The 25167-nt window shown below is 47.9% G+C and overlaps 1 protein-coding gene across 2 annotated transcripts in view; it reads right to left on the bottom strand.

Annotated features, from left to right (window-relative positions):
- The window catches only part of CBLN4 (cerebellin 4 precursor), a 167213-nt gene extending 147071 nt beyond the window's left edge, over positions 1-20142 (bottom strand). For both annotated transcript variants that reach the window (XR_009357410.1, XR_009357409.1), the window contains exon 1: positions 19839-20142. The gene's annotated coding sequence lies outside the window, so the exon portion shown is untranslated. The remainder of the gene's footprint in view (positions 1-19838) is intronic.
- Positions 20143-25167: the final 5025 nt, after the last annotated feature.

Genomic DNA, 25167 nt, shown 5'->3' with positions numbered 1-25167 from the left:
AGACTGTGTAGTGATTTTTTTTTGGTTTGTTTTTGGGGTTTTGTTTTTTGTTTTTTGTTTTTTTTTTAGCTCTGATCCCCAAACCGGCTGGGTGCCCCCTCTCTGCTCATAACCAAACAGGGACACCCAAGTAGGAGACAGGGGGAATGGGCGAGCAGCCAGCCAGAGCATGAAGCTTGAAGAGGGAAAAACTGACAGCCCGGGTGCAATCAAGAGCCCCCATGCAGAGCTGAGAAGTCACAACAAAGACTGTGTGTCCCCCACATCCAAACTACTTACCAACTGACCCTTTACAGAGAGTGTGCCCACCCTGACCTAGATCATAGAAGGCTTCGTGAACCCAGTTAAGGGATTAAGCTTAATCGTAAGAACAACCACTAGCTACTGCATGGATTTAAACAGAAAACTGGCTATTTTAAAACAGTCACCCTACAAGGAAAAGATGGATAAGGAGGGAGAGAACCAAGAGGGGAAATCCAGTTGGCGGCTATACCAATAATGAGGCAGAAACTGCGGGCAGCCTGAACTGGAGACTACAAGGCTAAAGGAGCTGTTTTAATCCCAAACGTAAAGGCTTTTGTTCCTGCACTGTCTTCAAGAACCACTAGATGGCATGACGTTACAGAGAGAAATCATTTCTCTGGCCCAATCTGTAAATTCTTATTTTACAGCGTGCTCAGCCTTCCGGGAACCTAAGAGCCCCGTACTTCAGTGGCTTAACCCTTTGTGGGATCTCAACAAGCACCTGTTTCATATTAAGTTAAATTTCTATCTGTATTCTGTGTTTTTGAGCAGAGTTATGAACAAAGGTATCATCAGAGAAAACAGAAGATGAACCACATTCACCCCTCCAATCAGATGTGCTGGTGTAGCCAACAGAAGAATGGGCAAAAGACTCAAATGTTCCCCTTGTGTGGAGTCTGAAAAACAATCTGAGGGGTTTGAAGTGGCAGGGGGGTGGGAGGTTGGGGTACCAGGTGGTAGGTATTATAGAGGGCACGGATTGCATGGAGCACTGGGTGTGGTGAAAAAATAATGAATACTGTTTTTCTGAAAATAAATAAATTGAAAAAAAGAAAAAAAGAAGAAGAGATACAAAGATCAGTAAAGCACACTCAAAACAACTGCTCGGCTTCACTAGTAATCAAAGAAATGTTCATTCAAACAAAAATGAGATCGCCTGTAGGCCTAGCAAGGCTCTGCTTTTCCTGCATGACGATCCCAGCATTGGCAGGAACACGACGAAATGAGCATGGCTGATGGCAACATAAGCTGGTACATTTCCAAAGGGCAAGTTCTCGGTAAATACCCGGATATTTGAATTGTGCGGGCCCACTGACCAGTAAATGCACTTGTACAGATACCTAAAGAAAGAGTCAAGACTGTGCACAAAGGTTTGCATCAGGGATGTCCACCGTGGTATTTTTTATAAAACTAAAAGCAATCTAAGTGGCAAACAGCAAAGAACTCATTCACCGAGGTACATCCACGCTTGCGTGAATCCCAGACAGTCCTTGAGCTCCTATCCTGAGCTGGACACTGTGTGACTGAAGACACAGGGCTGAACACAATGGACTACATCCTCGCTGTCCCAGAAACAGAATTATTAAAGGTGTTATTTTCAGAGACTATTTCATGAGCTGGGGAGGTGTTCATGATATCATAACTCAAAGGAAAACAGGATTGAAAAATGCATATGCAACCCACTGTGAATTTATTTAAATGTACATTATAAAAACAGCAGGAACAATTTCAGCCCACAAATTCATGTACAAAAGAAGTGCACACTTCTTTATTTTCCATAAATCAACTTAATTTTACCTCAAAGCCCCACTCCTGCAGAGTTGTTAAAAGATGTGACATTAGGTCAGGCTCAGATCTTCCTTCTCTAACCCCTCCTAGGGTTTTGTTAAGGTTCTGGGTTTTACCCAGGATCCAGGGGGTTTTGTTCATGGGTGCACAACGATTATCCCCAAATCCCCACCACCAAGGCCCTGTCGCTCTATCAGATCTGCTGCTTTGGGCTTTCTGTGAGGATCAGGAAAGCTCAAAAGTCTGGAAGAACCTCATGCCACAGTCCCCAGGAGCAGACCTGGACCACCCCCAAAGGCCTGCTACTCCAAGCTGTCTGGACCAGCAGCACACCCATCGCTTGGGGACTGCTAGATCAGAATCTGCATCTCTGTCAGATCCCCAGTGATTATTGTGACTAGTACAGCTCTGGAAGCACCACTTAGGGAGGTCTGATCATACCTGCCTGTCACTGCCAGGAGGAGCCCAGGTTGGAGCCGTTCCAGGACCCCTGGGGCTAGACAATTACTCACTGGTGCAGAGAAACTCCTCTTTATTTCCACCAATGAGCGTGGATGTGTAAATAACGACGGCAGAGGGAGGAGTGCAGGCAATGTCGGCCCGCGGTCCCGCCCCTTCCCTGAGCTCCTCCCTGCTGGAGAAGACCAGGCACCGGTACCGGATTTAATAAAGCAAAGGTGGGAGAAATCCCATGGAAGGAGCACAAACTCTAGTTACAAATACATCTTGGTTTTCATAAAACCAAGACTAAAAAGAAAATATCATAATTAAGCCCTGGGTAGTAGATCTTATTTTTAGTCTCTGCCTTCAACTTTTCTGTATTCTTTTTCCATGATGAATATAATTCGATTTATAAGTGGGAAAAACTTGCTAATAGAGTATACTCCTACAGACGAAACACATATGCAAAATGAACCTAAAAATGATATGAAAAATTGCACTACCCAGAGCAGGGCTGAGAAACAACTTTTTAGAGAGTGGGCACAGATCACCTATATTTACTGAGAGGCTTGCCAGATTCCTCAGATGGGTGGTCTCCCGTCTTCTCAGTGCACCAGAACTTACTCACTCAATCCTATTTCCTATTAGGATGTTTGGGCTTTTAAAGAAAAAAAGAGAGAGGTTACATGGTAATTGAAAGAGGGAGAAATGTGCCAGCTCATTCACATCTCTCCTTTCAAAAATAATGCACAAATTACAGGCGATTCTAAATAAAATTAGATTGCCGTTTCAATGGGCTGTTAGCATGATTTACTGAGATAACTGGCTGTTGAGAACAAAAATCCCCACTGCCAATTGCAAAGCCATGTTGCTGAGTTCTTGGGCTTTGACAAAACACATTAGGGCTTTGATAAAACACATTTAGGGTTTGTAGGTCAACCTACAAATACGATGTTAGATGGATTTTTTCCTATTTCCTGCTGCTTGGTCCACAGGCTCTGTCTCAGTTTTCTGAGACCAACGCTCATCTGCAGGTCAGAACTCTACCCTGGGAAGAGCTGAAGGAGGAGATCCACTTAAAAGGATAAGTAGGCAAGCAGACGCACACCGCTGTTTATTTTAAGGAGAAACTTGCTCAGACGAAAGTCATGGTGCCCTTCAGCCAACTTCTCCTTCCTGCGCAAGTCACTGGTGAGGAAATCAAGTGGGGCTCTTTGGAAGACCCTCACTAAGTCACCTTCTTCTCAAGAACACTGGAATTTATGAAGTATGCATTTCAATCTTACTGATTTTTTTTTTTCAAAGAATCAGCTCATAGTTTTGTTGATCTGTTCTGTTCTTTTGGCTTCTATTTCATTTATTTCTGCTCTAAACTGTTTTACTTCTCTTCTCCTGCTGGGTTTAGGTTTTATTTGCTGTTCTTTCTCCAGCTCCTTTAGGTGTAAGGTCAGGTTGTATATTTAAGACTTTTCTAATTTTAAATCAAAGAAAAAAAAAGACTTTTCTCATTTTTTTCAGTAAAAACAATAATGATCTTTATTTAAAACTTAATCAATTCAACAGTCCATGACAGCCCTCAGTATTCTATAGTCAACAATAAATTTCTTTTTAAAAGGATAAGCTTAAGTATGACAACTTTTTCAAGCAATAGAAGCTAGCAGTTAGTTTTGTCTACTCATCTTAGGAAACACAGCACTAGAAGTGGTACACACACATTTTTGCATGGAGAACAGTAATTTTATCCTTTTAGTTATTAATATGTCATGGATGTGGGCCTGTTACAACCAGAGAGACAACAGTATGTAATCAGGACAAGAGACGGTTATTTTTAGAATTAGGCTAGGGTAAATGACTAAATGATTGATCAGCAGAATTTTTAAGCAAAGAATGCATAAGTATAAAATAACTAACACAGATCAGGGGGGAAAAGAAGCATTGTAAGCTTCAGTGTGGGTACTCTGAAAGTCTTTGGAGTGGATGAGCCTTCGTGAACAATAAAAATAAAAGTGCCGGGGCTCCTGGGTAGCTCAGTGGGTTAAAGCCTCTGCCTTCGGCTCAGGTCATGATCCCAGCATCCTGGGATCGAGCCCCGCATTGGGCTCTCTGCTCAGCAGGGAGCCTGCTTCCTCCCCTCTCTCTCCACCTGCCTCTCTGCCTACTTGTGATCTCTGTCAAATAAATAAATAAAATCTTTTAAAAAAAATAAATAAATAAAAGTGCAATCTCTATTTTGCAAATGAAACGCATTGTTGCATAGTGTAAAAATGGCCAGGAAGAAGTCTTTCTAATTTTCTTTCTAAAGATACTAATTTTATGGGATTTAGTTATACAGTTACATAGATTAGGAAATCAGAAGATTACACAAGTCTTAGTAGGAACAAGCGTTTGCTGCCTTGTACTTCCCATGAGACTTTTCTAATTTTTTGAGAAAGGCTTGTACTGATACATCCTTCCCTCTTAGGACCACCTTTGCTACATCCCAAAGGTTTTGAACAGTTATATCTTCATTTTCACTTGCTTCCATGAATTTTTTTTAATGTTTCTCTAATTTCCTGGTGGACCCATTCATTCTTTTATAGGATGCTTTTCAATGGACATCAAAAGAAAGCTGGGGTGCAACGCTTCAGAAAAATTAGATTTGAAACCAAAGACTAATAAGAGATGAAGAGGGACACTATATGATAATTAAAGGGTCTATCCAACAAGAAGATCTAACAGTTGTAAATATGTATACCCTAACTTGGGAGTGGCCCTTTATATAAACCAAGTAATAACAAAATTAAAGTAACACATTGATAATAATACAGCAATAGTGAGGGACTTTAACACCACACTCACAGCAAAAGACAGAGCATCTAAGCAGAAGACCAACAAAGAAACAAGGGCTTTGAATGACAGGCTGGACCAGATAGACTTCAGATACATTCAAAGCATTTCATCCCAAAGCAACAGAATACACATTCTTCTCTAGTGCACATGAAACATTCTCCAGAACAGATCCCATGCTAGGTCACAAATCAGGTCTCAACCAGTACCAAAAGACTGGGATGATTCCCTGTATATTTTCAGACCACAATGCTTTAAAACTTGAACTCAATCACAGGAGAAAATTTGAAAGGAACACAAAACATGGAGGTTGAGTATGCACTGCAAGGAGAGCTTTATACTCGTAGGCACTGAGAGAGCTCAGGTTCCACACAGGGCGATGAATGTGGAGACAGGAATCCCAGAGCCCACGTTCATCTACAGCATCACCGGGTTTTAATGAATCATTTGTTTAAAAAGTAAAACCATGATTTTCACACAAATATAAAGTGAATGTGTGTCAAAACCTCATGAATGAATGGAGGAACCAGAAAGATGCTAGCACTATTTCAAAGGAAAACATGAAACTGGACCCAGGTAGAGGCAGCCAGGAATGCTGAGCTGAATTTGCGGTGCAGTGTAGAAAGTCGGTATCCCAGCGGCAGCAATTACTTGTATTCCACGGACAGAACTCATTTGCATCATCTCCACTCTCTACAACTTGCAGAGTTATAAAATAGACAATGAAAAGCACACGGAGCCAGGGAGATGCAACAGATAGAAATTCCAGTCTTTCTCCTTTTTTTTTTTGTCGATTCCAGAACCTTTCTGCCCTTCACATGTTTTCCTTTCCCAGTTTACTGAATAACTATGCTCAGCAGGGTGGAGGCAAGAAAGCAAGTGTATCTCTCTGTGGCCTTACATCCCTTCTGTTGACAGGTTCTCTCTGCCCCTGGCAAAGCTGCAAGCAGACACCAAAGCTCTTACTGTCCCTCTTAAGTAATTAAAAAACCCAGTCCTGTCCAAATTCCAAATAATACTTTAAGCTGCTGGAAATGTCTCCTGTCTCAGCAGGGCCTTGCCTGCCGCTGGGAAGCCTGTGGTCAAGGGAAATGAAATTGCTTGACTCAGCTCCTGGCTATTGGCTTGGCTAGCTCTCCCCACACTCGCCGAAAGGCAGCGATCTCTCATGGGATCAGGAGTGTTCTCCCACCTGGGTGTCCGCTGCAGGAGGCAGACTCCAGGTGCTGATTCTGTCACTCACAGGGCTCTTCGGAGATGCCCCTACCTCTTCCCACCTGCTGATGGGGGGCCCTCCCCTCCATCACCCTCCGCAGGGGTGGTGCCACCTGTACCCTTTGGCGGACCACACAGCTCTCCTCCTGGGCTTCAAGGGACTCTGTGGTCCTCCCCTTCATAGGCTCACCTTACTGCCCACCCTCCAAGTGATCCTCTTGGCCAAAGTCCATCCAGATTCACCCAGTGTAGCTCACTCCCATGGGATACACCAAAGGTTCTCAACCAATTCTGCCCCTATGGAACAGCTGGCAATGCCTGGAGACATTTTTGGTCGTCACAAAGAGGAGTGATGCTGGCATTAAGTAGGTGTAGATCAAGGATGCTGCCAAACATCCTACAATGTCTGTACAAGACAGACACCCTTCATGCATGCAGGGGCACATGCATGTGCACGCGTGCGCCACACACACACACACACATACAATTATCAACCACGAAAGTCCACAGTGCTGAGAATGAGAAATTCTGGGACAAGCCAGTGGGGGGCAGGAAACACAACCCTCCCATCTCCCAACACAGGTCCTGGCCACCCTCCCCCCAACCAGCAACAGCCAGACAGGATTCACACGCCAATCCATGCAACCCTCAGACTCCTAGAGACTTGTGTCCATCTCCTAAAATGCTTCCTTTGACCAAAGGAAAAACTGAAGCACAGTGACTCTCTCCAAACACAACTTCCCCGGGGACTGTCTTGTTTGGGGAGGGGAAGAAGGTGGGTGCACAGCAGCTGCTGCAGGAGGAACACTATGCCATTTCTGAGGCGACCCGAGCATCTGGCCCAGTCCTCAGAGTCTCTGGTGGAACATGACACAATAGAAAATCACATTTAATGCTGTTGCTAACGTGCTGTTATCAGCAGAACTGTATCTCCCACCCAAATCCGTATGCTCAAGCCCTAAACTCCAGTATGTGGCTGCATTTGGAGGCAAGACCTTGAAAGAAGTCATGGAGTTAAACAGAGGCCATGAGGGCAGGATCTAACAGTGTGACTGGTGTCCTTACAGGAGGAGGAGATCTGGACGCGCACCAAGGGAAGACCGCGTGTGGACAAGGTGAGAAGGTGGCCGTCTGCAAGCCGGGAAGAGAGGCCCCAGAAGAAACCAAACCTGCCCAAGACTTGATCTCAGACTTCCAGCCTCCAGACTGTAAGGAAAGAAGCGTGTGCGGCACTTTCTCACGGAAGCCCGGGCAAACCAATGTGAGTGCCTCTTGGCTCCACCGCCAACCTTTACTGGGAAAGGTATTACTGAGTGTAATACATGCCCACTGAGTAAAACATGAATGAGCAGCCCTCGGGGCTGGCACGAGAACTCCTCACCACCCAAGCAATGCATGGCTTGTGTCTACTTTGTTGTCCTGCCAGCCTCCACGCACAGCTTCCGACCTGTGATCCAATGGGGTTCCGGGAGCTCCCACCAGGTCGTCCTCATTCCTGTCCCCAAGGAGGAAAAAGGGAAGAGGAGACCCATTTCTCTCAAGGGTCAGTGTGGAAGTGGGACAGCGCCTCCACTTTCGTGCTGTTGGCGAGAATGTAGTCCTGTGATAAAAAGGAAGGAAATTGGGACACATGGGTGTCTCAACTCGGTTAAGGGTCTGCTTTCAGTTCAGGTCCCAGGGTCCCAGGGTGGAGCCCTGCATCAAGCTCCCTGCTCATCGGAGAGTCTACTTCTCTCTTTCCCTCTGCGGCTCCCCCTGCTCATGCGCATATGCACACTCTCCGTCAAATAAATAAAATCTTTTAAGAAAAAAGGGAGGGGAGGAAATCTTACCTTTTGCAACAATGTGAACGGAATTTGGGGGCATTATACTAAGTGAAGTGACTTAGACGGAGAAAGACAGATACTGTATGATCTCATTTATATGTGGAATCTTAAAAAATAAAAATAAAAAAACCTCGTAGAAACAGAAGAGACTGGTAGTTGCTGGAAGCCAGGGAGTGGGAAGTGGGGGACAGTGGGCAGAAGTAGTTGAAAGGTACAAACGTCCAGGTATAAGATAAGTAAGTTCTGGGGATGTGATGGACAGCTTGGTGATTACAGCTGCCAATACTATGTTGTATCTTTGAAAGTTGCTAAGAAATGAGATCTTCAAAGTTCTCACAAGGAAAGAAATGTAAGGTGATGAGTGCTCGCTAGACTTACTGTGGCGATCCTCGCACTATATGTGCACACATCAAACCATTATATTGCACACCTTAAACCCCCATGATGTTACACACCTATTATGGCTCTGCTGCGGTTCTGTATTTGCACGTTCTTCTCTCCCACTTAACCGTGTATTCCTAAAACTTTGAATTTCTATTTTCATTCACTGACACTCCTGCCAGAGTCCAACAGTGCTCCAGGTTCATGAAGATGGAACGCCCTCCATCATTCATGGAATTCACACTTCAGTACCTGCTACACGTAGAGCTTCCAATCTCCCTGTCCTCTGTCATTTCAAAGGCATTTTCCTTGGACAACATTCTCAAGCGTCCGAAGACCACTTCTTAGAGTCAGAAGAGTTTTCATGGAAGAAAACACATTCTCAAGTACCGACATCAAGAGGAGAGCAGCAGCTATGATGGCTTGGGACCAGGGAGGAGGACATTTTACTGAGGGTGATGGATGGCGGCTTTTTAAAAAATGGAAATGTTCTCACTCTGAGGGAAAAGTCCAGATGCAGCCAATCCATGGCTGGTAAGGTGGCTCTGTGCCAGGAAGTCCCCAGGGACCCATATTCTTTCCAGATTATTACTCCTGGACTGTAACCCTAGTCCTCATGGTCCAAGATGTTAGCTGGAGCTCCAGCCATCACAGTTATCTCCAAACAGCAAAAACAAAGAAAGAACAAAGGGCAGAGGTGGGGGCATCCATCAGCTCTTCTTTCGGGAATATTGCTAGAAGCTGCTTCACATAACTTCCATTCCCATCCTATAGGTCAGAATTAGGCCCATGGACACATCTAGCTGGGAGGAAGGCTGAGAAACAGTATTTGCTCTGGGCGGCCATGGGTAATTCCTGCTATTCATATGGCACAGTGGAGAATACACAGTGGGGAAGGCGGACTAGCAACCTCTGCCCTAGCGTGTCGTTTGATCTCAGACTATTGCTGAGAAAGCATTTGATGAATCAAAACATGCTCATTACTTTATTCCCTGCATTCTGAGTATCATTTAAAATGTAAAGGCGATTTCTCACCTTCTGTTCCCTCCCCAGTCCCCAGGAGTAAGGAGGCATTAGTGATGGTGCCATTCACAGGCTCCTTCAACCACCGCATCCTCTTGAAATCCCTGTAGCCAGAAGCATTCTCTAGGCCTGGAGGAGCCTTGTCTATTGCTGTTCAACAATTTAGCAGGCCGTGGAGACTGGGAATAAAGGAACCAGGACATGACGAATAAGGAATCGTGAAGCCAACAAAAGCAAAAAAAGAAAGAAAAAAAAAAGTCCCAGGGTGTCCATGGTTTATTGGAGCATGTGAATCATTCATCTCATGAGCTTTTTCTCAAAGGGGAAAGTTTCAATCTCCTGGAATTTTAATTTTAGCGAATCCCATGCCAAAGGAGTATTTGATCCAAGGAGAGGCTGAGCCAGTAAATTACCACCAGGACATCTGGAAAATCATCAAATCAAAGAGAAACCACAACATCTTTGGGGAACTGTAGGGACCAGCTCTTTGCTTTATGGTTTGGGAAACTGCTTATAGTCACCAGGAAATTCTGGGTCAGATGACCTCACCCAACACCAGACCAGCTGTCTGACAAACTCGAAGGGAGCAGCAATAATTCTGTGCCTGTACCAGGGCTTCTCAGCCAGGGTCCCACTGACTCTTGCAGATGGACAATCCTCTGTTGTGGAGGCCGAGCCTGTGCGCTGTGGGGTAGTGAGCAGCACCTCTGGGCCCTACCCACTCGATGCCGGTAGCACTCCCAGTTGTGACAACCAAAAATGTCTCCAAACATTGACAAATGTCCCCTGAGGCAAAAGAGTCTCCAGGTGTGAACTGCCAGTCTTGATCCCCTTTTATGAATTGTGAAACACGGACTCAAAGCTGAGGACTATGGATGTGAGTTGTCTTCAAAGACCACCGCGTGTTTTAGGTTTAACGTTTTCACCCCTTCGTTCATTCCTTCATTCAGTGATGTTGGGATTCGGGGGTGGCCGAGGAAGGGAAGTCTCTGGCCTCATAGAACTTCCACACCCAGCACTCCATAAGCCCTGTATAAGGATTGTCACATCTCATTGCCACAGCTGCCCCCGAAAGCTCACACTATTGTTATCCTCACTTGACAGAGAAAATAACAGAGGCTCAGCAAGGTCAAGTCACTTGCCCAAGGACACACAGCTAGGAAATGTCCGGTTGCAGGAATTTGAACCCATGTGATCTGAGCCCAGAACCCACACTTTTAGCCATGAACTTAGTGTCAACATGCCAAGCATCATGCTCAGTGTTGAACATTATTATCTCAAACCCAAAAGGCAGCGGTGATTGGCCCCATTTTATGGATAAAGAACCTGGGGCTCTAAAGTGAAGCCTGGCTCCAAGCCCAGCTCAGATCCTTCCATTCCTCTGCCTGGCCTCTGGTGGAAGTCAGCGGCTGTCAGAGTCGGAGTTCTTATTCGCACTTTGCTTTATAAAAAGGAGGCTGGGTATAGCAAAGTACATCTGCCTGTTCATACTAGCTCGAGTCTATGGCTTAGGTCATTTCAAGATTCTGGTGTTTATCGATTTGGCTGTACTGTCAAAGCTCTCGGGCGGCCGAGCAGAACTCCACTCCACTGGAGTGCAGGCTAAGTGGAAGAAAATCCCCCACTTACCACAGCAGCAGCAGCACAAAAGATGTAACACACAGAGACAAATGTAAGAAACATGTGGGGGAAAGTTTAACTTTATTAAGACATAAAGGAAAAAACAGTAAGGAATATTCTTTTTAGATAGGAAGTCTCAACATTAGAGAGATGTCTACCCTCCTAAAATTCATCTATAGAATCATCTAAGACTAAAGATTCTTTATACCAAAGGCTACCCTGCAAGTGATGGGCATTCACAGAAAGCAGCTACACTTCAGACACTTCAGCAGGGTCCCACGGTTATCCCTACTTGTCACCCCTATGATGAAACTGGGGTTGAAGTGTCTTGGTCAAGGTCCCCCAGGCGATACAAGGTGGAGCCAGAACGGGAACCAGGTGGTGTTCATCACAGTCCCCATCCTTTTTGATTACACAATCCTGACATCTTCTTCTGCCCCCAAAGTAGGACACAGCTTTTAAAAAGAGAATCTTGGTCATCTTGAAGAAGAGACATCAAAGAGAAAACACATTTTTGAATATCACTCCTCAAAAGAGACTACTATGGGTAGAAAGAACCCCTTGGTTATAAGGCACAGTGTGCTTACATACCATTTTATTGTATCCCTCCGTTAAAATACTTGTTGTGATGCTACATTGTCAGTATCTGAGAGTCTACGCATCTCATAAGACTCTAAGCCCCTTGAAGGCAGGGACCGTACCAGTAAGGACCAGTTTGTTGCTGTGGGCAACAAATAACAAAATAGCATACTCATAGTAGCTTAGACAACAAAGAGAGAGAGAGAGAGAAAAGCAGTTAATTATTCTACCTGGCAAACATCTCTGTAGGTTCAGTGGTCCAGTGTCAGTGAATCAACCTTGTCTCTCTCTCTCTCTCTCTCTCTCTCGCTGCTCAAGACGGCAACATGGCTGCCCTAGCTCCAACTACTGGCTCTTCAGCAAAATGTATCTCAGGCAGAAACCAAGTTAGGAGAGGCAAAAAGTATATCTTCTTATGTGCTTTTCTCTTTTCAATCAGGAAAACTAATCACTAGGAGCCCCTAGACAACCTCCCCTTACTACTCCTGGACTAGAACCAGATCACGTGCCTGTACCCCATACATTTGTGAAGAAAGGGGAGCCCAACTGGCCATGAGAGACTGAGACCAGTCATGATTGAGATCCTGGGATGGGGCACACCACCACCAACACCATGTGTTGCTGCCAGGACCAAGAAGGGCAGCCATGAGTAGGCAACCAACAAGGAATGTCTCAATGACATGGCTGTCGTTTCATGACCAGTATCTCTCTTGGTGCCTGACACACACTGAGCAAATGTTTGTTGAATGAATGAGGAACAGCATTAGTTGGCTCACACAGCCATGACAAAATACCATAGCCTGGGTGACTTAAACAATAGAAGTTTCTCTTCTCACAGGTCTGGAGGCCGGAAGTCTCAGATCGGGGTACTAGCATGCTGGGATTCTGGCAACGGCCCTCTTTCTTGGTTGCTGACAACCACCTTCTTGCTGTGTCCTCATAGAGCGGGGACAGAAAGAGAGAGAGGGAGAGATCTTCCTCTCCTGAGGCTGCAATCCTATGGGATTAGGGCCCCACCCTTATGAAGGCCTTTAACCAAATTACCTCGTAGAGGGCATCAACACACGAATTTTGGAAGGACCCAATTCAGTGCATAGCAGAGACCGAAGAATTAAATAGGGGACCAAATGAAGGAGTCAGTGAATGAATGAATGACCAAATAAATGAACAGAGGTGAGTTTCATTAGATACTATTTCAGGACACATGAAGTCACTAATTTGCAATTTCATGGAGGGCCAAAATCTGTGCTTTGTCACTGAGGTTTGACTTCTGGAAATGTACCTTCTCTCTTCCGGAATGTGAATGAATGAACGGCACTGGGTGTTAGATCACACTAAACTTGTGACCCGTTACCAAGCAAAACATACCAGTGATCCCCAAAAGGAGAAAAGCTAATGAGCGTGGATGAGCAGAGAAGCACCAGAGAGAAGCAAAGGTTCGGAGCCAGCGTTCTGCAGATGCTAGACAATGGCGACACCAGGACAGGACAGACAGCAGAAAACGCATTCAACCACCACACACCATCTCAGCCACATCAGCACACGTGGAAGGCAACCCCTTGGACTGACATTATGCCAAGCCCATTCCCCTACAGCTGCCATGCAAGGAACCCACCATCAGGCAAATCCCAATTTTCAGAAAAGTAAGAGCACATCTGAGGCAAGACCATGAAGCCCGCTTTTTTTTTTTTTCTGAAAGGAATGTTTCCTATAAAAACCTTCACTTTAAAGGAGGAGGAAAAAAAAATCATTCCTGGCTAAGAAAACACTCATGTTACCATGGCTCAGATCATATACACAGAGCTCTTTTCTCCTTATGCTTCACGGAAGAAGGTTCCAGTGCAAATAAGTCAACCCAACCGTCCTTGGAGCACTTAATGTCCTTCTGTCCCCTTCCACTTCAGATGAGGTCGGTAGCTATTTTCGTCAACCAATGTTCCTTTAAATTATGAACTCAGTGAAATGAGAACACATTCATGGTCAGCCTCATGGGACTCTGAAGGATACGAACCCTTGTGATGTTTTATGTCTCACTCAATGAGAGAGAACTTCCCTGGGTCCACCATTTATTTACCAAATCCTTCCACGGAGTAAAGCAAGCCAAGGGAACAGAGGAACGCTGAGGAGTCATGGCAAATGGTCAGTGCTGATTCCTCCAACCTGCTCTCAACTGTTCTGTCTTTGCAGTGTCTGTCATGCCCTATTACATTTGTTCTGTGTCCATCTGTCCATCTGTCTCAGCCCCAGACACCACTTCTTGGCTCCTCAGGAGCAGAGCACATGAGTGATATTCTACAACTACAACAGGACGCCCTGGGCAGATGGATGGCCAAGACACATGTCAGAGTCACATAATTCGCACATGGACCACATGCAAGCTGCACTCCCTGTGTTCTGTGTTGTTCTGCACTGGGAGGGCGATCACCTAGATAGGGAGAGCCTAGCCTGTGCAACTTTCAGCAGGTGTAAACCCAGGTGCTCAGGAGACAAGAGACATGAATTTTTTGTTCCTCTCCAGGCATGAGCAGCTCCCTGGGGTCTGAGAGGGTAGCTCTGATGTCTCCTAAGTTCCTCTTCCTATCTGGCTTTAGAACTTGACGCTGGGAGAGCAGCTCAGCCTGCGCAGACCTGACTGACAGGAACAGATGGAAGTGTGTGTGACCCTGTGGCTTGTGTCCTCTACCTGCCACACACATGAGCTGTGGCGGGGGCTCATGTGCTGCCTGGTCCCCTCCAGGACTGAGACCATTTCCCCAGCTGCAGGGAGTGCCGTAGCCAACAGCCACCAGTTGAGGCCTTCTCTGAGGCTTGCTTGCCTTCAGCTGAGAGGGACATCTCGCCTCGGACTAGGGGGGCGGAGGACTTCCACACTGGATGACAGTTGAGGCCAAAGTGTGGCCCAGGCCCTCGCCCCAAGCCAATGCGGCTCTGCGGGGGCTGCCAGCTCCAGGGCTGCTGTCGGTCCGGCTGGGAACATTCGGGCCTCTGGCCCAGCCCCCTCCCTGGCTCACGGCCGCACACAGGTGCATTTCCTGCATGCCCAGGCCCATCCTGGGGAACACGCTGACAAGGGGACTCCATGGGAAAGCCCAGTTCTAGAGGACAGGAGAGAATGGCCACACCCTGGAGACGTGGGCCCTCCCTAGTCCTGCACGACAAGGAAGAAGCTGAGGAAGGGAGCTCAGAGCACACCCTCGAATGTGAGCATCTTCAGTGAGGACCTGCCTTAAAATGAAGGAGAAGCACTTTCCAACGAGCATTTCCCAGTCTGGGAGTGTCTTCCCAGAAGCTGAAGCGTCTTGTGCCTCCAGAGCCTTTCCTTCCTCCGGGGACCGTGGGATTGGGGCCTGGCACAGGGAGAGAAGTGCAGCCCCCACAGGGCGGCCTTGCAGATGTTCCGGGATGCAGGCCAGACACCGAGCACGGCATAAAGCCTCCCCGCTGTGTGGACCAGTCTCAGCCCCTGCTGACAGCAGGTGACTGCCTGGAGCACCAGCCTCCTACAGCATCAGAGGGGGATGCAAGTGACAGACGCTGCTCTCCAACCCAGCACACGTGTGCCAGCAGAGGCCACGCGCGCCACGCTCTGCATGTGCCACCACCAACAGCCACTCCCTCTCTCTCAGCGTCTGCCAACAGTGGTTTGACTTGTTTCCCTAAACAGGGAGAGTGAGGCTGTCCAAGGACGGCCCTAATTCAGCCCCAGACCCACAGCACATAGGAGGCCCAGCTGCTTCTGTGGAAGGGGGAGGAGGCACCTGGAAAATCAGGACAGGGAGCAGAAGGGTGTCCACACTGAGAAGCGTGCTCATGGGCCAAGTCCAAAGCTCCTAGAGCAGCATGCCTGGGATTCCAAGTCTGGTTCTTCCTACGGGGATTCTGTAGCCTTTCCCCGCTTCTTCTATAAAATGCAGTGAATGTAACACTGCTCCAAGGGGTCACCGTGAGGCAGGGCCCAAGCTAAGAGGAGAAGGACCTGAGAGGGAGCACCTCTTTAAACCTGGCTACCCAGAGACCAGCCAGCCTCACCCTAGCTCCAGCTGGGCTGGCAAGTCTGAAGGAGGGAATACATGCACAACCTGCGCTCAGGAGCCCAGGCTCTGGGGCCCGACCTCACGCAGGTCCCAGGCCCCACCAACACTGCCGCCTCGGGGAAGTACTGAGCCTCTGCTGCTCACCGTCTGCATTTCAGCTTCTGGAGGCCCCCACAATTCTCCTCAACAGGCCCCTTTGTCCTCGGCGGCCGCAGATCCAGCCCCTCTCGCGTCTCCACACCTGCATCCTTTTCAGGACAGCAGGGCAAGGCTGCCCACCTGTGAGGATTGGATGAGGCTCACCCGGATAACCTGGGATCATCTCCCCATCTCAAGGTCCACGGTACTAAACAACTTTGCAAAGTCTCTTTTGTGTGTAAAGTCACACATTCACAGGCTCAGAGACTGGGACACAAACATCTTTGGGGAGGGGACATTTTGTTCACTGCACACATAGAAAGGTGTTTTTAGTGTATCAGCACTGATATGGCTCTAAAAAACAAAAAACAGGTCTGGCTACTTATTTAGCTGATCCTACATGAAGGACCCACAATGTCCTAACTGCATACATCAGAGAACCCATCAGACATAGTTCTTGCCTTCACAAAGTGGACAACCTAGTCGGGTGGCTACCAAAGTGTGATCCCTGGACAGCACTGTCCGGATCTTGGGAACTTGATAGGAAGGCAAATTCTTGGACCCCATTCCAAGCCTGCTGAGTCAGAAACCGAGAGGAGTGGGGACAGGGAGGATTTGTGTCCTAACAAGACTTCCAAGTGATTTTAACACAAGCTGAAGTTTGAGAATGTTTTCTTTCTGAAAGATTCTAACTGCTGGCTTTGAGACGAAAGGAAGGTTCCGTGAGCCAAGAGAAGCAGTTGGCCTCTGAAAGCTGAAATATACGGGGAAACAGATGCTCTCCTACAGACTCCAGGAAGAATGCAGCCCTGCCAACCCATTTTGGGTTTCTGACCTCCAGAACTGTGAAAGAGTAAGTTTCTGTTGTCTTAAGCCACTAAATTTGCAGTAATCTGTTACACCACCTGAGAAACTACTACAGACCACAACACGGGGATGACAAATGCATACCATGCACGGTTTTAGTCCCTAGTTCCGCATCAGTGCAGACATTGCTAATCAATCCCAGCAGTCTTTTCCCGTGCTGATGAAGCCTTGGGACCTCTTACCCAGATCTCCAAATGGCCAACACCTATTGACCCAAACTGGCATGCAAGAAGGGGTCAGACTCTTGAATATAAATAACAAAACCCACTCTATCCAACTTAAACAGGGAATGTATTAAAGACATTAGGAGGCTCACAGACTCTCTGGGAAGGTCAGAACATTAGGCCCAAATCACCCTTTTGGACAGCCCCAGTGTGGAGCCTTTGGACACCATCACTGGTCACACACTGAAAGCACTGAAATGAACACAAGAGCTGGGACATCTGCTGTTGGAGAGCTGCGGGCTCGTCCCCAGCTGGCATCAGAGTGAATTCCACACTGGGCTTGTTCCTCATAGCACCGCTTCCCAGTCCAAGTCTAAAAATGGCTAGATCTCTTGTTCAAAGTCAAGTCTCTGCACCAACTGCATTGTTATCACCCAGACCTACTGAACTAGGAGCTGCATTTTGACAAGATCCCCAGGTAACCCAGATGCCCAGGCATGGGTGGAAAGCCCTGCTCTGCACTACCTCACCATGATCTGAGACAACTCAAGCGTGCAGACCCTACAGTCATGATTTCACCGACATAATGGCACCAAGAAACACAACACTCAGAACAGAGGACCCAAGTGTTAACCAAGCCAAGGGAACAAGGGGAGCCTCCATTTTGTGATTAAGGAAGAAAATACAATTATAAAGTCTAAGATGCCTTCTAACCAGGACATATACAGAGATTATGCTTGGACACCACGGAAGGTTTTCTATTCAATACACCTGACCCTTCAGCCAGACTGAGTAGCATCAAGAACTCAGAACGGAACTCGGAACAAGATAGATCATTTGTCTTCTACACACAAGAAACCCCTGCTTTTTGTCACTAATTTGACTCAGTTGCTACAATTTGTGAATCAGCCATAAGAAAATGGACTCAGAGAAGTAAATTAGTTTTTGCCTAAGTTTCCAAAAGAAGATCTGGCAGAGTACCAAGAAAAAAATGTTCTTTTTAAAAAGGCATAAAAAATAGCTTGACCTGTTCCCTACATTCAAGTGTTCAGAAAACAACTCTCTCTCTATTCACAGAATCTTCCTGAAAGTCAAGAGATTAAGAGGAAGAAGTTTCTGGTTTTGAAATGTTCTTATAATTTCCACACTGAGTTCTAAAAGAGGAAACTTACAGCTGTTGGTTGTTTCTTTGTTTTTGAATCTGAAAAATGACAAAGTCAGAAAATGGAGGGTTTTGTGATCCAAGAGTTGAACACAGCCTAGTGGGGCATATACTTTACTGTCCATAGGGACAGAGAGTAGACCAGTAGCCAGGGCCTGAGGAAAAGAGAGAATGGGGGGTGGCTGCTAAAGGGTATGGGGGCTTCAGTCTGGGGTGATGAAAATGTTCTAGAATTAGGTGGTGGTGATGGCCCAAACATATGCTATACTTAAAAATCACTGAATTGTATACTTTAAAATTATGAATTGTAAGCTATGTGTAGCTCAATTTTAAAAAGGGAAAGAGATATTTACAGACATAAAATATTAGGAACCTAGTGTACGAGTAAAAATAAATCTTAAAATTAGTTGGGAAATAGGGGCACCTGGGGGGCTCAGTCGGTTAAACTTCTGACTCAATTTCAGCTCAGGTCAGGATCTCAGGGTCCTGGGATGCAGCCCCACGTGGGGCTCAGCGCTCAGTGGACAGTCTTCCTGAGATTCTCTCCCTCTCCCTCTGTCCCTCCTCCCTGTATGCTCTGTCTCTCAACCTCTCTCGCTCTGTCTCTCTAAAAATATAAATCTTTTTTTTATTAGTTAGAAAATAAAAGCTTATTCAATGCATAGTATTACAATATTTGGACACTGAATTTTAAAAATAGAGTTAATTTTCCTCTGCATGTCATTTAGACAAAGTAATATATTTATGTATTTGTATGTAAACACAAAAATGAAAATCTGCAGGTAAATGAAAAGGAGGGAGTAAGAACAAATGAACGAACAAACAAGGCACAAAGGAAGGGAAGAAGCAAAGTGTGACGAGAAGACACGTCACCTCTGTGGTATTCTTTCCAGAAACCCATAACCACTAATAAACAAACAAACAAACAGATTAAGGTATATGCCACAAAATACGTGACCAGTGCCTCTCAAAACGGTCAGTCATGAAAAACAAAGAAAGAAACTTTATAGACTAGAGGAGACTAAGACATGATGACTTCATGCAAGTGGCTCCTTACATGGGATCCTGGACCAGAAAGAGGACATTAATGGAAAACTGGTGGAATCAAAACAAAATGTGCACTTTCGTGAGTAGCAATGCACTAGAGCTGGTTGTCCAGTTTCCACGGAAGGACCGTGATTATGTAAGATGTTAGCAATAGGAGCAGGACGAGGGACATGGGTGAGCTCTCTGCACGGTCTCTGCAATGCTGCTATTCCAATAAAATACATAGACACAATTTTTAAAACTCAATTACACAGCAAAATGGCTGGCCATGATGGGAGAGTTAGGAATACTTCTCAGAAACTCTTTGACTCGACTTAGATCATCATAAAATGCCCAGCCCTCCCACAATACTCACAGATGAGCTGTCTTCTTGTTCCTCCCCCAGAGCTGCCCCTGCTGTCCAGTCATAGCTGGGCAGGGAGAAACTGTGCGTCTGCTTGTTCAAACCGTCCCCCGTGATAACAAGAGCGCTCAGCCAAGCACAGACCGAAGCTGACCCTCGGTTGGGGGAGATGCCACGTACATTCAGTACCCTCCTGGAGATGGCTGTCATGTGTCCCTCTGTGAGGGACGTCGGGAACAAAAATGCCCCCTCCAGCTCTCCCACACTACTGGCAATGCTGTAAAACCCAATTCCTGGTACTGGGTGAGACAGTCCCTGCAGATACCGGCCAGCTCCATTTCTGTGTCGGCTCACACTCACCTCTTCTTCTGAGGGGAACGAGCTGCTGCACCGGCCAGGTCCCCCTTCAAGTCCCAGCTGTCAGCTGGAAGCCTCTAGCTTTAGCCTCACGATGTGTCTCAGCTGCAGAATGCCATCTTGCCCAAGAGCACCCTCTTCGCACCCAGCCCACAGCCGGGAACAGACAATGCGGTGGGTATAAAGGTCCAACCCTTTCAGTCCGACAGGGATGACCCTGATGAACCACATATGCTCCAGAGCTCCCTGGGCTGGGGGGGCGCGGGGGGAAACCTGCCTGCATCACCAATCAGCTTCTTCCTCTGCCCGATCCTGCCCCCTTCCCTTCCCTCTCCCCACTTCCCCTGCGCCGCCCTCCTTCCGTCACCCTCCCCTCCCCTCTCCTCCTACCCTTCCTAACAAACATCCTGCATGGCAAACTCCATCTCAGTGTCTGCCTCTGGAGAACTCAGTCTGGGACCACCTTCTTGAGTGGTGGGAGAGGAACAACGGAACAGTGTGTTCAAGGAAACCAGTCCTACGATCCTTCATCCTGAGTTCCGGCCTCCCCTGCAGCCAGGGGAGAGCAAGTTAACTCAAAGATCTCAAAACACAGCAATTCCTTAGGAAAGCCGGACACCCCAATCACCCGAGCATTCTGAAACACGAAATATTTTCGATTAGGAAAATGGCCACCTGGAGGTTTCTATTTTGGCCACCATTTTAGGAAAAGAATCAGGTCTCAACACCGACGCATTACGGCTTGTATTTTTTCCCCCTAGCCAAGTGAACTTAGTCCTTTCCGGTCACAACTGGGACCTCCCAAAATGAAAAGGGAGAAAGTAGCTTTGAACCACGGGGAAAGAGTCTGAAATGCACTGCGGCCAGGAGCACGCCATTAAAAAGCTTTTTGCAAAACTTCATGGAGAGAAAGTGGGATCCCTTCTGAATTCTACAGATAGTAACCCAACTGTGCAAGATGAGAAGATGCAGCCATACTTCGAGTCTACACTTCCCTTACACACTTACGTACTTACTCCATTCAACAGTATTTACTAAATCTCAGACTCTCTTCCAAGAATTAGGGACACAGCTGTTCTTAGGGCTCCTTAAATTACTTCCCTCCAGTGCTCCCTTTCACAGCACATGTACTAAACTGGAACAAAGGGGAAACTGGGCCCTACGCAAGGATAGCACGTGCAGTGTCTTGTATTTTGATCTGTATCTGACCCCAAGATCTGGTCCCTCGCTTCCCTGTCAGCTCACATCAATTCATGATCCTTACTTGCCCAATCTGTTAGACCTCTTACCTCTTCCTCCTGAGCCTTGCATGCTATCTGCTGGGGTTTCCGACCAGTGTAGTGAGTAGGGACTAAAAGTCTTCCAGATCCCACAATAGTAAGTTCTATAAACAGACACTTCTGCTTGAGAATAAGTCAATGAAATCATTTAATCTTCCTAACAGCCCCCACGAATGGGCACTACAAATATGCCCATTTTACAGATAGGAAAACAGGCTTTGATTGCTATAGGAACCACTAATTTGTGACAAAGCTGGTTTCCAAAACCAGAAAAAGCAAGAACTTACCCAACCTGCCCTCAACCTCCCAGAAAATCATTTAATTCTTTGTAGCCCAAACAGGACTTCGACGGTGAGCTGTTCTGTCAGTCTTTCAGTCATTGCCCTGTGATTCCTCTGAAACCCTTGTCACAACAAGAAAAGCGTGAAGAGACTTAATGACTGGTTTCCATTAGCACAGTGAACCGGGACTGCGTCTGTGTCTGGCACCTGCAGGGAATGGCACCACATTTCCCCCCCCTGGCGGGGGGCGGGGGGGGGGGGGGATCAGCTTTCCCTCCGGGTACAGGGGATTCAGGTCTGGCTAAATTCCCCGCTGCTCTGGAACTGAGCACAGGACTCAGCCCTGGCCCACTCAGGCTGCATTGCCCTGTCCCTAGCAAATGGCTGAGGGATGTGCTCCTGGTCCAAACAGATTCGGGAAAATGAAGTCTGCATGTCTGAGAGTGAACGCGAGACCCTGACCCCTTTTTGCTGGACTTGAACTCACGGGGCGTGGGTCTAGAGCTGTTGGCAGCCACCTCGACCCCAACACGGAACCTAAGATTGAGGCCAGTGTGAAGGAAGCGAGGGCCAAGCTACGGAGCAACTCTGTGCTATGGATGAAATTATGTTCCCCCAAACTCATAGACGGTACCTACACTGTACAGCTCCAACCCCAGCGTGGCCGTGTTTGGAGGTGGGGCCCTCGGGAGGTAACTAGGTTTAATGAGGTCATGAGTGTGGGGCCCTTCCGGTGGGACCAATGTCCTTATAAGAAGAAATACCAGGGAGCTTTCTCGCCCTCCCTCTGCCGTCCTGTGAGGACACAGTGAGAGAAGTCACGCCTGCGAGCCAGAAGAGACGCTGCCAGACCCTGATCTTGAACTTTCCAGCCCCCACAACTGTGGCAAAATAAACTTCCCCGCGAACGCACATCCACAGTTCCCGCCCCCGAGCGACGGTATTCCGGTAGGGCAGCCCGCACTCGCGCACCCCGGGGCCTTGTTAAACTCACTGAGCCTCGAATCCAGCCACGCCGGAGTCCATGAACCCCCTGAAACTTTCATCGTAAGAGACAAAGTCCATCTTTTTTGCTTTGTCCTTAAACCATCTGGGTTCGCTGCCGGAAGTTCCTCCCCACCCGCGCCCACAAGCTCCCCGGGAGGACGGCTCCGCACAGGCTGGGAGGGGAGAACGAGGCGTCCCTGTGGCTACCGCCTAGTCCGCCGTGCAAACCCTCCTCCAGAAGAGCGGCGACCACAGCTCTGCGGTCCGACCGTCTCACGCCGGCCACACGCAGGCCGCCGCGCCGCTGCCCAAACACGGCGCCCGCCAGCCCAGGCTGCCCCGGAGTCCAGGCCTGGCCTCCCTGCGGCCGTGCCGGGCCGAGGCCGCCCACGCGGTGCTCTCTCTGCCGCGGCGCTCCCGTATCCCCCCGACCTTCCCCGCGGACGCCCGGTTCCGTGAAGGCAAGAACTACGTCTTCTTCCTCTTGGTCTTCCCGGCACCCACCACGGCCCCGGGCGCGGAGACGCCGCTCGCAGCTGTCGAGCGAGCACGCGGACGAGCCCCTCCACCTTCAACCTGCCTCCCGGCGGCGAGAAGAAACCCGCCGCGCCGTCGGCCAGTCGGCCGTGCCCGTTAGCGCGCCGGCCTCGGCGCTGCAACACAAGAGCCAAACGTTTGGCGACTTAGACGCCACCCAAGTTCCCGTCTCTCTCCTGGGCCGGTCCCGGCGGAAGCGGCTCAGGCAGACGCGGAAGGCCGGCCACCGGGGATACGCGGCTTCCGCCCCGGGTCAGGGGAAGCCTCTCTCTCCTCACCGCACGCTTACCCCGGAACGTCCCATCCCTTCCCACCGCACCGCCCGGAAGCGGAAGCGCAGAGCCCCGGTCACGTGGCCGGCCGGCCGCAAGGGACGCTGGGAAGCGCAGCCCTGACCCGGCAGCCATGCCCCTTGATTCTTGGGGTCTCTGTCGTTAAATAGCAGCAATGAATTCTGTCGGGCAATGGTTGGTCATAGCAGTTAAGGATTTAGACCAAGCATACCCTTGTTAGAGTATGTTTAAATCGTTCAGGGGCAGTCTTGCTAACTTCCTCTATCACCAAGCCCCTTCACTGTAGAAGAGCTCTGACCCGAGCCTGTATGCCCTCATTGCTACGGCCACCCCAAGCCCTGCTCTGCACAGGCCTGGGCTCCTGCCTGGCCCTCGTGATATGTCCCAGGAAATGGAGCTCTCCCCCAAATCCCAGTCTCAGAGCTGGGTTCTGAACCGCTGTATTCAAAACCTGCAGCAGCAGGACAGCACTGGGGTTGAGCTCTTCAGCTCTGCAGTCAGACAGGAGTTTCCCATTTCCTATCTTGTGTGCCTTTCCCAAATTACAGAATGTCTCTGCACCCCCAGAGTCCTCATCCACAAAGCAATATGTTTATTTCTCACCCTATAAAGGGCGTGACACAGGGACTCACACACGATAAGCCCTCTGTAAATGTTAATTTGCTTTTACTTGCAGTCCATTCGGACTCAGACGGTACATGATGGCCCGGCCGTCTCTACTTCCAGCTGCTTCCAGACAGGACTGGGGGACCCTTGGCTGACCCCAAAGGCACTGCACACCTATGGCGACCACTCTCCTTATCTTCTTCAACAGTGCTCTGGGGTCTCAAACATCAAGCTGTCGGCAAGTAACAGGTCCATGTGCCACCTGCTTCCTCCATGCCTGGCGCCCAGCACCCTGACACTGACCTCACCTTGGATCTGACAGGTGCTTGTAAAATGCAGAGGACTGGTGGCCTTAGCAAAAGTCTAACATTGTTTTTCTGTCCTTTTGTGTGCAGTGTGCCTAGCTGGGAAGTGAGGCCTATTAATTCAGTCTCTTCCGGAGAATGTCAATCACCAAACTAGCAGGCGTTAACAAGAGAGAGATCTCTTCAGAACAAATAATAATGAGAGCTCTAAGAATTAAAATGCAATTAGAAGCTGCCAGCACTACCAATACTTTGCACTCGTGGATCAAGAGGCTAGTTGCTATTTCATCATCTACAAAAGGAAACAGTGAAAAAAGCGCTTCAACCACTCTCCTAATGCAATGTTCATGACAAATTTGAATTACAGTGATTTTACTCCCTGTTTCTTTCCTTCTCTTAGTGTCTTTCCCTCCCACCCTCCATCTTAATTACGAATTCTAACAAACCAAGATCTGGTATAAAAGAAATTATCTTGATTCCATATGCATAAGAAAGGCTCTCTTCTCTTGACACATTGATCACATACTCAAGATGGTGATTAAAGACCCCACTTCCACATTCAGTGGGTCTTTGTTACTATCAGGATATTAATTTATTAATCAATTGCAAATGTCAAATGGACATCTCAAACCCTCTTAATCAAGATGCAAAAATGGGGGCGGTGGGATTGACTCATGCGACTGTAAAGGACTATAAGCTCCAGACATGGCCACATCAAGCACCTGAGGGACGAACAGATCTCCCTCTTTTCAGTCCTCTGGGTCAGCTTCCTCCTCAGGCAGGCCCTCCTCCTCCCGACTCTTACACCACAGTAACCACCTGCACGGGGCCTGCATCACCCCAGCTGTGGCTCCTGAATGCACACCTGACCCTTCACTGTGGCTAGAAGTGGGGGAAGACTTTAGACCAGAGCTCTCTGATAGAACTTTTGGTGAGGACGGATGTGTTCTCTATCTGTGCTGTCCCATAGAGGGGCCACTAGTCACATGCGGCTACTGAGCACTCAAAACATGGCAAAGACAGCTGAAGATGTGAATTGTAAA

Source organism: Mustela lutreola, chromosome 9, assembly GCF_030435805.1.
Source record: "Mustela lutreola isolate mMusLut2 chromosome 9, mMusLut2.pri, whole genome shotgun sequence".
Classification (NCBI taxonomy): domain Eukaryota; kingdom Metazoa; phylum Chordata; class Mammalia; order Carnivora; family Mustelidae; genus Mustela; species Mustela lutreola.
The sequence above is the reverse complement of the archived record's forward strand: the minus strand, read 5'-3'. Positions and strand labels throughout refer to the sequence as shown.